Genomic DNA, 11705 nt, shown 5'->3' with positions numbered 1-11705 from the left:
ATCACACTGTTAAACAATAATATAATTATTTTTGAATACCATTTATTTAAATATTTTTTGATGTTTTCTACATTTTCAAATATATAGATTTCAATTACAACACAGAATACAAAATGTACAGTGCTCACTTTATATTTATTTTTATTACAAATATTTGCACTGTAAAATAACAAAAGAAATAGTATTTTTCAATTCACCTAATACAAGTACTGTAGTATAATCTTTTTATCATGAAAGTTGAACTTAAAAATGTAGACTTGTGTACAAAATAACTGCATTCAAAAATAAAACAATGTAAAATTTTAGAGCCTGCAAGTTCACTCAGTCCTATTTCTTGTTCAGCCAATTACTCAGACAAACAAGTTTGGTTACATTTGCCGGAGATAATGCTGCCTGCTTCTTGTTTATAATATCACCTGAAAGTGAGAACAGGTGTTCTCATGGCACCATTGTAGCTGACATTGCAAGATATTTACATCATTCTAGGATATATTATCAGGAGTGTTGTAAGCAAGACTCAAGAAATAATTCTTCCACTCTACTCAGCGCTGATAAGACCTCAACTGGAGTATTGTGTCCAGTTCTGGGCACCACATTTCAGGAATTGGTGAAAATCCAGAGAAGAGCAACAAAAATGATAAAAGTTCTAGAAAACTTGACCTATGAGGGAAGATTGAAAAAATTGGGTTTGTTTAGTATGGAAAAGGGAAGACTGAGAGGGGACATGATAACCGTTTTCAAGTACATAAAAGGTTGTTACAAGGAGGAGGGAGAAAAATTGTTCTTCTGAACCTCTGAGGATAGGACAAGAAGCAATGAGCTTAAATTGCATCAAGGGAGGTTTAGGTTGGACATTAGGAAAAACTTCTTAACTATGAAGTGGTTAAGCAATGGAATAAATTGCCTAGGGAGCTTGTGAAATCTCCATCACTGGAGATTCTTAAGAGCAGGTTAGACAAACACCTGTCAGGAATGCTCTAGATAATACTTAGTCCTGCCATGAGGCCGGGGACTGCACTAGATGACCTCTCAAGGTCCCTTCCAGTCCTATGATTCTATGCTTCACACCTCGTCCCTCTCAGATATTTGGAAGGCACTTCAGATTCTTAAACCTTGGGTCGAGTGCTGTAGCTACCTTTAGAAATCTCACATTGGTACCTTCTTTGTGTTTTGTGAAATCTGCAGTGAAAGTGTTCTTAAAACGAACAACATGTGCTGGGTCATTATCCGAGACTGCTATAACATGAAATATATGGCAGAATGCGGGTAAAACAGAGCAGGGGACATACAATTCTCCCCCAAGGAGTTCAATCACAAATATAATTAACGCATTTTTTTTAACAAGTGTCATCAGCATGGAAGCATGTCGTCTGGAATGGTAGCCGAACCATGAAGGGGCATACGAATGTTTAGCATATCTGGCACGTAAATACCTTGCAATGTCAGCTACAAAAGTGCCATGCAAATGCCTGTTCTCACTTTCTGGTGACGTAAATAAGAAGAGGCCAGCATTATCTCCTGTAAATGTAAACAAACTTGTTGGTCTTAGCAGTTGGCTGAACTAGAAGAAGGACTGAGTGGAGTTGTAGGCTCTGAAGTTTTACATTATTTTGTTTTTGAGTGGTCATGTAACAAAAAAAAATCTATATCAGTAAGTTGCACTTTCATGACAAAGAGATTGCACTACAGACTTGTATGAGGTGAATAGAAAAATACTATTTCTTTTGTTTATCATTTTTACAGTGCAAATATAATCAAATGTAATTGAAATCAAAGTGTATATTATTTTTAATTACAACACAGAATTATATATATATATATATATATATATATATATATATATATATATATATATATATATATATATATATAAAACCATCCAAAATATTTACATTTCCATTGGTATTCTATTGTTTAATAGCGTGATTAAAACTGTGATTAATTGTGATTATTTTTTTAATCGTGATTAATTTTTTTGAGTTAATCACATGAGTTAACTGCTATTAATCAACAACCCTACTTTTTAGCAATGAAGCCCACTGGGCATTGCTCAGTTCTTAGAGCAAGCAGAAAATCTTTACTTTTCCCATTTATAATTTTTGTTACTGATTATTATTACCATTACTTATTTTTCTACTTAGAAGTGGAAGAGATTTAGAATAACATTGATAACCGCCTACACCATTAAATTGTACTGTTACATAAAATCCCATATAAGGCTCGATCCTCAGTTTGTATAAATTGGCACAGATCCATTGAAAGTCAATGCTGCTGTACATCAGCTGTGACATGTGGATGGGCTTTTCTAAAAAAGCCTACATGGCTCTTTAGAGCTCCTAAGTCACTTAGGGTCAGTTTCATTTCCAAAGATATTTAAGCACTTAAAGATGTAGCTAGTGTCTAGTGGGATTTTCAAAGCATCTAGGTGCTTAACTGAAAGTAATTTAAATGGAAGTTAGACACCTTTGGAAATCCCATCTATAGACCATAAACGACAAACCTGAATTTACTGCATTCTAATGTTCTTGTTAAAAACTTGCAGAGAGTGTTTGCCCAAGGGTGATTCTTCATTGCTGAATCACAGATTTCTGAAATTAGAGTTTTCTAATCAGATTTCTGACATACCCATATCAATGCTAGACCAAATACATCCCTGATATACCTAGGTGCTATGGTCAGATAATAATAGTACAGTAATAGTAATAATAATAATAATTAATAATAAGTGGGTACAACTTGACTGCCACTGCACATTGAGTGGATATTTTCAGAGAACTGTCCACAATGACTCCAAGATCTCTTTCTTGAGTGGACCCCATCATTTTATATGTATAGTTGGGATTATGTTTGCCAATGTGCATTACTTTGCATTTATCAAAACTGAATTTCATCTGCCATTTTGTATCCAGTCACCCAGTTCTGTGAGATCCTTTTGTAGCTCTTTGCAGTTTGTTTTGGCCTTAACTATCTTGAGTAATTTTGTATCATCTGCAAATGTTGCCACCTCACTGTTTATCCCTTTTTCCAGATAATTTATGAATATGTTGAATAGGACTGATCCCAGTACAGACCCCTGGGGGACACCACTATTTACCTCTCTCCATTCTGAAAACTGACCATTTATTCCTATCCTTTGTTTCCTATCATTTAACCAGTTACCAGTCCATGAGAGGACCTTCCCTCTTATCCCATGACAGCTTAATTTGCTTAAGAGCCTTTGGTGAGAGACCTTGTCAAAGGCTTTCTGAAAATCTAAGTACACTATATTCACTGGATCACCCTTGACCACATGCTTGTTGACCCCCTCAAAGAATTCTAGTAGATTGGTGATTTCTCTTTACAAAAAACATGTTGACTCTTAACCAACAAATTATTTTAATCTATGTGTCTGACAATTCTGTTCATTACTATAGTTTTTACCAGTTTGCCCAGTACTGAAGTCAGGCTTACCAGCCTATAATTGCCAGGATCACCTCTGGGGCCCTTTTTAAAAATTGGCATCACATTAGCTATCCTCCAGTCATTTGGTACAGAAGCTGATTTAAATGATAGCTTACAAACCACAGTTAGTAGTTCTGCAATTTCACATTTGAGTTCCTTCAAAACTCTTGAGTGAATACCAACTGGTCTTGGTAACTTTTACTGTTTAATTTTATCAATTTATTCCAAAACAAATCCTTCTCTAATGACACCTCAATCTGGGACAGTTCCACAGATTTTTTACCTAAAAAGAATGTCTCAGGCATGGGAATCTCCCTCACGTCTTCAGCCGTGAAGACTGATGCAAAAAATTCATTTAGTTTCTCTGCAATGGCTTTATCATCCTTGAGTGCTCCTTTAGCATCTCAATCGTACAGTGGCCCCACTTGTTGTTTAGTAGGCTTCCTGCTTCTGATGTACTTAAATTTTTTTGCTATTACTTTTTGAGTCTTTGGCTACCTGTTCTTCACATTCTTTTTTGGCCTTCCTAATTATATTTTACACTTCACTTGCCAGAGTTTATGTTCCTGTCTATTTTCCTTACTAGGATTTAACTTCCATTTTTTAAAGGGTGCCTTTTTGCCTCTCACTGCTTCTTATACTTTGGTGTTTAGCCATGGTGGCACTTTTTGGTTCTCTTACTGTGTTTTTTTTAATTTGGGATATACTTTTAAGTTGAGCCTCTATTGTGGTGTCTTTAAAAAGTTTCCATGCAGCTTCTGGCGCTGTATCTTTTAATTTCTGTTTAACTAATGTCCTCATTTTTATGTTGTTCTCCATTCTGAAATTAAACGTTGCTGTGTTAGGATGTTGGGATGTTTTCCCCACCACAAGGATGTTAAATTTAATTATATTATGGTCACTATTACCAAGCAGTTCAGCTATATTCACCTCTTGGACCAGATCCTATGCTCCACTTAGGACTAAATTAGCGATCATGAACTCTTTATTTGCAGTACTCAACTTTTTTAATTTAAACTGGGTGATTAAAGTTATTATCAGAGTTGGACATCCTGTCAGGTGGTAATTGCTGAAACGTAACAGTAGAGATTTATTCTTCAGGCATTTTTTCTTTAAAAAAAAAAGGCAAAAAATGTGAATTTCCCTTTAATGTCATGTCTCTAGAGTTAAAGATTACATCACAGTAATATACTGTAAGTAGCAAAAGGATGGAGATTAAAAAAATCAGGCACGTGTTTGCAAGTCGGAATGATTCATGCTCTCTGGTGGAGGCCAAAGCTTTGAGAGTGGATTGGAAAATACCCTGTAACAGCTGGATTTGTAATAGTCCCTGGGCCCAATCCTGCTTTTTCTAAAATCAGTGACAAAGCTCCCATAGACTTCAGTGGGAGCAGGATGATATTGAAATATGGCCTATACATGAGAAAGTACCTAGAAGCACCACTCTAGTCTAATAGATGGCCTGGTTTGTAATTTCTTTCTATTTCTTTTTTTTGTTTTAAGAGGCAGAGTGGGCCAGTGCGTAAGACACTGGATCAGGAAATCTGCATTCTATTGCCAGCTCTGCAGCTAAATTCTTGTGTGATATTGGACAAATCACTTCATATCTATGTACCTCCATTTTCCCCTTTGTAAAATGGGGCTCATTAGGTCTTCCTTTGTATGCACCTTGAGATCTCTGGATAAAAATCACTATATAAGTGTATGTAAGTGGCCTGATTTCCACAAGTTCTGGGCACTCACTGCTGCTCTTCGAGTCAAGGGGAGCTGGGGTCTTAGCACTTCTGGAAAATCACGCTGCTTTTTTTCTGTGTGCCTAAAAAATGTCCACGTTTAGACATTTTGGCCATAATGCACCAAATTAACCAGAAAATTAGCCTAATGTTCAGTTTAAGAAAGAAAATATCCCTGAGGAATTATAATTTTAATCAAAGCAAAATACAGAAAATAAAATAAATCTCGCTTTTAAATCTTTTCCATATACTACAATAGATGACAGTAAGGTGCTAAAGAATGTGTGCATTAATTCTAGGGAAATATAAAGGATAGGAACACCAGCTGGCTTTGTTATAATTCTCAGAGCTTTTCATCTATTATCAATGTATGTGATGCAGTGTACAGTCCAAAAGCAAAGGGATGAATCTACACAGCAGTTTTCTGCATCTCATTCGATGAAGGGGGTAACTTAGTAGATTGTCACATGAAATAAATAAAAAATCAGTGGTGCAGAAATACACATCTGCACAGCTTACATTAAAATGGATCAGGCAGACACTATAGATAGAACAGCGTGAATGTCTTGAATTCATTAATGAATTTCTTTGTGGATTAGGCCTTGATGGAGAGAGTGCTCAAATACAGATGTTTACTGTGATTTGTCAATGGCCTTGTACTTAATCCTCCTGAACAGGAAATAAGAGTCACACAGGGGTCTCCCTCAGGGACTATGGCAGTTTGCAGAAACGCACTCTCTCTCTGTGGCCTGAATCATCACAACACAGGATCAAGCTGCTGGAGGATTAGCAAAGGGAGGGCATGGATTTGCCTTTAACCCCTTCAGCAGCTTCTCTGCTTCAGATGGCTTCCTTACCCAGGAGGGACATGTTATTTATACGTCAGCTACGGCATGAATGGAGAGGAAACAAGGGGGAAGGTATGGTAGATACCCACTTCCGCGGCTGACCCTGCTCCACCTACCAATGGAGGCCCATTCTCCCACTCCAACCCCTACACCAGCTGAGGTCAATGGTAAAAGCTGATCAACATCAAGAGAGAGCTCAGCAGGGCTAGTTACAGCTCAGTGTCATATGTATTTCTAGGGTGATGCACCTTTGCAGCACTAGTGAGGATGGGATGCATCAAGGGAAAGAGCACATGGGCACACAAGTAAATGAAACTAGAAGCAGCTAGTCTCCCCAAGATGATTCATAGCCAAGAAAACAAAATTATTTGTGTATGTGTCCAGAGTGTGGGGCTGGGCAGGGGGCATTTGAGCTGTGCAAAAGGCTGGGGTTTGGGGTTGTTGGGTTTTTTTGGTTCATTGGAAATTCTAAAAAATTAAAAAAAAAACACAAAAAAACCCAAATGTTTTGGGTTGGTCCAAAAACATTTTTTTTCAACACTATCAATACATAAATGTTTAAAAATGTTTGGGATAACAAACATTTCATTTAGATGTCAAGATTTTTTTAAAGGTTTTTAATTAAAAAAAATAAAATGGAAGGGAATTTCTAAACAAAAAGTTGTTTTGCATCAAAATATTGACATCTTTCATTTAGAAAATATCAAAACAAAATGTACTGACTAAAAAAAATCAGTTTTAGACACAAACACATCGGTGAAGCTGAAAAGTCGCTCAGTGTTTTGGTATGGTCAAATATGCTTTTTTCACTGAAAAAGGCTTTGGCAGAAATATTTTGCCCAGCTCTAGGTGGCACGGCCTGTGAAGCTAGTACATGCTTCCCATCCCCATTTCTACCACAATGGAGAATGTGGCCAGGGTGGAGACTCTGGACTGACTGAAAAACAAGTAAAGATGGATTCTTGGGGCGGGGTGGGGGGTCCTTCCATGGCACATTGTGCAATTCCCTGTCTTTTAGAAAAAATATAGACCTTTCAAAATGGAGGTTCAATGGTAAATATATGTATGATTATATTATTTATCTGTGCCTGGGAGGGAGCTGGCAGAGGGATGTATGCGTGAGTATAGGGAGACAACGGGTTGGGTACAGGTCTGCCTTCAGAGAGGAGATTGAGGTAGGGCAGCTGGGATACCTTTTTTCTTTCTCAGGCACTTGCTATGGGAAGGCCTTTCCAAGGCACTGGTGGGAAAGGATGGGAGCCTCAGGCAGGCACTGGCTCCTCTTCCTGTTCACACTTTGGAGTCTCCTCCCTGGTAAGGCCTCATCTCACAAGCCAGTGGGAGGGAGTGTTCCAGGGGAGTAGCACTCTTTGAAACCAGGAAAAGGGAGACATTTCCCTCTGCTCTTAGCAAAGGGGAAGAAGCTGCCCTTCCCTGTGCATCCCCCTGGCCAGAAGAAACCAGCAGCAGTCAGAAGGGGCCTGCCCACCTAAAGAACCGGAGGAATCCTATTTACCAGCCAAGCAACCACCAGAGGAGGTTTGCTACCCAGGCCACAAGGCAATCCACTTGCTCCTGCTGTGAGGAACAGGTAAGAGAGCCATGTAGAAGCACCTCCCTGAGACAGGAAGTATGGCAAACAGAGTGGAAGTGTTGATTTCTTTGACACATGGATGGAGCTGGAAAGAATGGAATGTTTTGGTGTGGATGCAAGTGTGGTTGGGGTTATGTTATCCAAGGAATGTCACATGTATCACTGAGTGAAGTGGAACATTTCTGAGAAAGCCCCTTGTTAAAATATTGGCAGCATTACTACTCTATCTACAAGTCAGCCTATTTTCCATGCCTCCCTCCCTATCCAATGCCCTCTGCCTGGAGTTTTCATAGACACTACTACCCTTCAAGAAAGCATTCAGCCACACAGCCACTGCTCACTGCACTGAGAAATGTGGGGGCCCTGCTTCCAGTCACCTCCTTGCTTGTCCATCATGCCCTCCTCACATAAAACATCCTGAAAACCTGCCCTGTATAGAGGAAGGGGACCCAGACTCAATGGTACAAGGACATGAGGGTTCCCAGGATGGTTAAACTGGGAAGCTGGTGGAGGGAGGGGGAGAGAGAGAGAGAGAGAGTAAATAGTTGTATTCTACCCAAACATTGCCCACAATCCCAAAGTAGTTGGATGTTTCTGCTAAAATGATCAGCAGGGCAAGAGGTAAGGATGTTGCCATTTTTATTTCCTTTATTAGGTTTCAGAGTTAACACTCTACCTGAGCTAAATGAAGACAGATTATCTCTCTTTTAAAGCTATAATTCCCATTTGCCTCCAAAAGCAGGAAAACAGCACTGCATCAGTTCACCTTCAGAAGGTTACCTTCACAACTGTAAGGGCTAGAATTTTGTTTCAAATGAAAGCTTAAATTCTGCAGAAACTCCTTCAGTCATCAGATAAATGCTGGTACAGTATGTCACAGAGTGCGTGCTCTCTCACCCCTGACTGGGGCTAGGACTGAACACTCTGGGAGGCAGAAATCTGCCTGTCCTTCCCCCCACTCTCTCCTCCTCCAGTTCCCCAAAAGAGGCAGTAGCATCAATCCCTAGATGCTGTGCCAGGAAAGGCTGTGATCTCCACCATATTACTGCACTGTGTATGTTAAGTGGGGCATGGGAGAATTGCAGAGGGTGTTTCTGGGGGTGAATATAGGTGGATGCTTCAAGAATATGCATTGAGCGGTGCATCCACCTATACTCACTCCCAGAAACACCTTCTGCAATTCTCCCTCCCATGAGTGTGGATCTGTATGTGACATGTGTATGAAGGGGTGAAGGTTAGTATGTATGGGGTGTCTTTTGGGGTGTTTGTCAAGGTGTACCTAATGCCATGGATGGATTATTGTGGGTGCAATGCGGGAGAACTGTATAAAGAGGATAGGCTGAGTCTGTGTGTGAGAGGAGGTTCATTCATATTACCTATGTGAGTGGGTAAGTGCAGAGATGTAGTGGGTTTATGCATTCATGAAAATACAGTACATGCATGGGAGCATACATGGGTGGATATGTCTGGGCATGGGGTGGGTGTATACAGGTAATCCAGTGTATGTTTGGGAAACTTATATGTACCTGTGGATGGGTGTAGCAGTGGGTGAATGTGATCAGGGATGTGTGTCTGTGGGTATGTATGAGTGAGTTTTTGAAGGGGAGAGGTTCATGAATGGGTGTAGAAAATGTATACAGTGATGACCAGATACTAGAGCTCTTTTCTGGAGTATGCTTGCTAGCTCCATGGCACCCAAGTGGAAACAGCGGAGATTTCTTTCCTCCCCTGTGATTCGATAGTAGCACTGAGACTGACTCGGAGAGGTCCGGGCTAACTTCTGGTGATGTATCCTTTTGAAATGGGATTATTATTCTCTTGGAGAGAGGCTAGAGTCAGGAATCTTTGCTACCAATTGGGTGCTATTTGCAGGTCTGTCTGATGGCAAACACAGCAATAAATAATATCCCAGAGGTAATTACAATTTTGCAGATTTGAATTATTATATAAATAATTGGTGTTGTGAAATAAGGGCCCCATGTTGCAAATACACACACTATTTTGCTCCTGGGCCAGTAGTCCTATTGGATTCAATGGGGGCTGCTCACGTGAGTAAAGTCACTTGTGTTCACAGAATTGGACCCTAGGTTATAGCTGCATAGCCTTACATGTCACTGATATTGTGTTAGCTCTGGGAGGCAAAGTATAGAACAGAACCGTGTCAATGGGAAATAATCACTAATGACAACCATTTAATATAATTATGTTTTTTTCTATTTCAGGAATGGTTAATATGTGTGGGCATATGTTGTGTACAGAGATAACATTTTACTTTAAGTGGAAATGAATTAATCCCCGTGAAACGAGGCAAATCATTATACAGCCACATGAATATAACAAAAGGATGCAGTAATGAATAATGTTCCTGCAGTGGTGCATAGCAGAGGGAGGAAAATGGTTTTCCACTTTAATATTAAATATTTTACTCCTGATTATTTCAGAAACCCAGAAATCCACAGCAGTTAAAAATAGGTACAGCACGTTGTAAAATACTGAATATTACAATAATCTTATATATATTTATTATAATTCCCTATAGAAATTGAGGAGATGTACTGAAGATGGCAAACAAATAATATCTTAGCATTGATTCCACTCAGTGTGACAAGGGGCTCCTCGATCCGTTTTCTCTAATAAATTTGAATCTATTGACATTTACAAAGTTTTGATCTGGATTAAGAACGTATGTCAATGGAAAACATGATCAATGGTGTTGACATGCTGAAATCCTGAATAGAAATTTATTCGGATGTAAATATTTTGTTTTCTCCTTGGGGGGGGGGGGGGTTTGAAACAGATATCAGCTCATGTCTTCTGCAGGCTAAGCAAACTCAGGGTAGGCTCCAACACCCCATTTCTTTGTTCTCTCTGAACTTGGAAAAAAATCGAAAGGCCAAAAGAATCCCCCAAGTGTGTTCTGATTATGATTTTCATTATGTGCAAATAGGGTTTTGTAGCCGGAGAGACTTTACAGACCTCTCTGTATAAAATCCTTTTAACGAATAATCCATGAATGGGGACAGGCAGTATAATCCTTTGTTTCAGCCTGAACTGGTTGTGTGTGCAGGCACGTGTGTGAGAGAGGGAGCTTGTGTGTGTTTTGGAGTGGGGGCGATGTCTAGACATTCACTGTAGGACAGGCTTCATTGTATAACTTCAATCGCTCATGTACCCTACAAACGGAAAATACCCCCTTGTGGTGCGAGATACAATTTCCCATGTCCTTTCTTGCCTCACATTATTACAGCGGTTCTGGGTCCTGTCTAGCCGACCCTTTTCTCATCAACCCATTTCTCCCGTTTCACTGCTGCAAACGCACTGGCATCAATGGATCTGTAACTGAAAGGAGACTTTCTCTGGGTCTGAGCTGGATGGTTTCTCATTAAAGCCCACTGCGATCGCTGCCCCATGGATCCTAGTGGGGACTTTGCCGAGTAAGGAGCTCGGGAATGGTTCCCTGTTTTGTCATATTTGCACTTCTTCTTCCCTGCCATTTCTCCATGGAGAGCCGTTCCCCACTCCCCATGGACCAGATTCAGATCCCAGTGAAACCAGTGTGAACCCGGAGTAGATCCACTGATTTCCCTGGGTCTGCTTCAGAGTGACTGAGATCACCGTGGAAATTCTCCCCCTCGGAAGTCAACTACCTGTAGTGCCCTTCTCCCCGCTCAGCTCCCCTGATTCCCGGGCAGTTCCCACTGCAGCGAGGAATGTGCGCGGCACTGGAGCATCCCCTTGTCCCCCGGAGGCCGCCGCCGCCGCGAGGGGCAGGGCTGGGCGAGGGGCAGGGCGGCTGGCCGGGGCGGGCCGTGTTTGCCAGGCAGGGATGCTGTAGCCTGGTAACCGCTGGTTGTTTGCATTGGGGGGCGCGGGGAAGAAGGGATCCTCTTTGACGTCAAGCCTAATGCTCGCTCGTTCATATCCGGGTCCCCGCGCGGTTCCCTGGGGCTCGGCTGGGCTGCCTTTCGCGGCGCACTAGCGCTCCGGACCGGAGGCGGCGGCCGGGGGCAGCCCGGAGGTGGCCGGCTCGGAGGGAGGGGAGCGCAGCATGCCCGCCGCCTGCCCTGCGCCTCCCTCCCGCCGCTGCCC

This window comes from Mauremys mutica, chromosome 1 (genome assembly GCF_020497125.1).
Source record: "Mauremys mutica isolate MM-2020 ecotype Southern chromosome 1, ASM2049712v1, whole genome shotgun sequence".
Classification (NCBI taxonomy): Eukaryota; Metazoa; Chordata; order Testudines; family Geoemydidae; genus Mauremys; species Mauremys mutica.
The sequence above is the reverse complement of the archived record's forward strand: the minus strand, read 5'-3'. Positions refer to the sequence as shown.